The following is a 3,162-nucleotide window of genomic DNA, read 5'->3' as shown; positions in this document are numbered from 1 at the left end:
GCAGTGACGTGTGGTTTCTTAAGGATACATAACATAAAGCAAGTTTCCTGAAAGGAACCAAGCTGTCTCTGTACACTTTGCAAACTTTTGTTTGTGAGCAAGATCTCAGGCACCGGGCTTCATTTATCTATACCTAAAATGCTACATTGTTCTTAATTATCACATTCCTATATACTTTCAGGAGGAAGAAGAGCATCTGGGTTAAACTGATTATATTCAGTGGTGGTTCAATGGGGCTGCCACTGATCAACCCAGGGTCTGCGTATGCTGTCCTCAGCACAGGAGTAAAAATAACCACTAGTTATTAGCAGATGGAGCTAGGTGGGACTGGGCCACTCAAGGCTGCTGTGGGAACCACAGGGACACTACAGAGGGCACAAGTTTTGTAGGTAGAAATGACCAATCTACTTCTTCCATGCGAGATACATCCTCATCAGCTTAAAAGGGGGGTGGGGGGAATCTCATCAAGAACAGCAGTACTGGGATGCTCAGCTGTCACTTCATCTTCATCAATGCCTAAGCCCAGCTTGATTATGTGGTAGATGCAGTTAGAGTGGGTCTGGGGATCCTCAAGGGAGAAGCCAGAAGAAAGCAGTGCAGTTTCAAAGAGCAGGACGATAGGTCCTTGACAGCTTTGTCATTCTTGTCTGCTTCAGTCTTCTGCCTCAGTGTCTCCATGATGGGGTGATCTGGGCTGATCTCCAGGTGCTTTTTGGCCATCATATTGTTGAGTTCTCTCTCAGTGCCTGGGCTTTCATGATCTGTTCCATGTTGGCTGTCCAGCCATATGTACTAGTCACAATGCAGCAGGGTGAAGACACAAGTCTATTGGAGATCGTTACATTCTCACCTTTCTTATCCAAGATTTCTTTCATGAGCTTACAGACGTTCTCAAACTTGGCCTTGCTCTCTTCTATTTTATTTTTCTCCTATTCATCCTCTGGGAACTCTAGGTCTTCCTTGGTAACTGAGACCAAGCTCTTCCCATCAAACTCCTTGAGCTGCTGCACACAGTACTCGTCGATAGGCTCAGTCATATAAACTACCTCAAAGTCCTGCTTTCGTACTCGCTCCACAAATGCAGAATTGGCTACCTGCTCTTTGCTTTCTCCAGTGATATAATAGATGGACTTCTGGGTTTCCTCCAGGTGAGAAACATACTCAGAGAGAGAAGTCATTTCATCTCCAGACTAGGAAGTGTGATAGTGCAGCAGCTCAGAAAGGCGTCGCCGGTTAGTAGAGTCCTCATGGAGTCCAAGCTTTAAGTTCTTAGAGAATGCCTTATAGAATTTCTTATAGTTCTCCTTGTTCTGCCAACTCAGAGAAGAGCTCAAGGCACTTCTTGACAATGTTTTTGCGGATAATGTTCAAGATTTTGCTCAGCTGGAGCATTTTCCAGGAAATGTTGAGGGGCAGGTCCTCAAAGCCCACCACACCTCTGATGAAGTTGAGATATTCTGGTATTAACTCATCACAGTTCTCCATGATGAACACATATTGGACATAAAGTTTAATGTTGTTCTTTTTCTCCTTATTCTCAAAGAGGTCAAAGGAAGCCCAGCGAGGAATGAACAGCAGTGCCCTGAATTCCAATTAACCGTCTACTGAGAAGTGTTTCACTGCCAAGTAGTCTTCCCAGTCATTTGTAAGGCTCTTATAGAACTCCCCATATTCCTCCTGGGTGATGTCATCAGGATTTCTGGTCCAAATGGGCTTGGTCTCGTTTAGTCCTTCATGGTCAATGTATTTTCTCCTTAATCTACTTGGTCTTTTTCTTGTCCTTACCACTATCATCTTCCTCATCTGAGCCCACATATTCAATCTTAGGCTTCTCTTCTTCATCCTTATCTTCTTCTTCTTTCTCACCTTTCTCTTCCTCTGCCTCATCATCACTGATTTCCTTTTCTCATTCCTTCTCCAGATAAAGGGTGATGGGATAGCCTATGAACTGCGAGTCCTTCTTCACTACTTCTTTCACTCGCCTCTTCTCTGTCTGGTCTTCTTTAAGGTGCAGAATCACTTTGGTACTCTGACCAATGGGTTCACCATGGTCAGCATGAACAGTAAATGAACCTCCAGCAGAAGACTCCCATGCATACTGTTCATCATCATTACACTTTGTGATCACAACCACTTTCTCTGTTGGCAGAATTTGGTGTTGGCAGAATAAAAGCCAATACCAAATTGCCCAATCATGGAAATGTCTGCACCAGCCTGCAGAGCCTCCATTAATGCTTTGGTACCAGACTTGGTAATGGTTCCCAGATTGTTTATGAGATCAGCCTTGGTCATGTCAATGCCGGTATCCACCAGAGTAAGAGTACGCTTCTGGGGGTTGGGGATGATGTCAATTTTCAGCTCTTTACTACTATCAAACTTGGAAGGATCTGTCAGGCTCTCATAGTGAATCTTGTCCAAGGCATCAGAAGCATTTGCAATCAACTCCCAGAGAAAAATTTCCTTGATGGAATAGAAGGTATTGATGATGACTGACATAAATTGGGCAATCTCTGCCTGGAAGGCAAAGGTCTCCACCTCCTCCTCTCCATGGTGCGCTTCCTCAGGCATCTTGAAGGGAAAGGGCTGCAAGTAGCAAACAGCAGTGGGAAAGCGCCAAGTACAGCTCGCACAAGGCTCACGGGGGTGACTCAAGAGTCTAGACAATATTTTTGAACTCCAAATTAGGAATATCAAAATACATGATATGATAATTACACAAAAGAACACTGAGATAGTATATTTAAAAACAAGGTTTCTCAATCACAGCACTTTTGACATTACAGATGGAATAATTCTGTAGGAAGCTGTTCTGAATACTTCAGTATATTTAACGCCATCCTTTACCTCTATTCACTAGTTACCAGGAGCACTCTCCTCCCCCAAATTGTCACAACAAAAAATGCCTCTTGAAGTTTCAAACATATCCTGTATGTGAGGGGTGGTTAAAATCATCAGGGTTGACAATTACTGTTTTGAATCAAGACAGTTCTACAAAATGTTGACCTATGACTACTAGCTATTTAACTCTAAAAAATTAAAAATCAATAGAAGGAATAATTCAAACACAGGGTAATAACCAAACTATTAAGGTGAGCATGTTAATCATAGTCAATTAGCATTCCATTGCCCAAATTTTACCCAATATACGATTCAATTTAGGTA

At 42.8% G+C, this 3,162-nt stretch overlaps 1 pseudogene; it reads right to left on the bottom strand.

Moving 5' to 3' along the window:
- Positions 1 to 336: 336 nt before the first annotated feature.
- On the bottom strand, positions 337 to 2,568 carry LOC102811558 (annotated as a pseudogene).
- Between the last annotated feature and the right edge of the window lie 594 nt (positions 2,569 to 3,162).

This window comes from Chrysochloris asiatica, unplaced genomic scaffold, assembly GCF_000296735.1.
Source record: "Chrysochloris asiatica unplaced genomic scaffold, ChrAsi1.0 scaffold00145, whole genome shotgun sequence".
Lineage (NCBI taxonomy): Eukaryota > Metazoa > Chordata > Mammalia > Afrosoricida > Chrysochloridae > Chrysochloris > Chrysochloris asiatica.
Note: the sequence above shows the minus strand (reverse complement) of the source record. Positions and strands in the feature narration are given on the sequence as shown.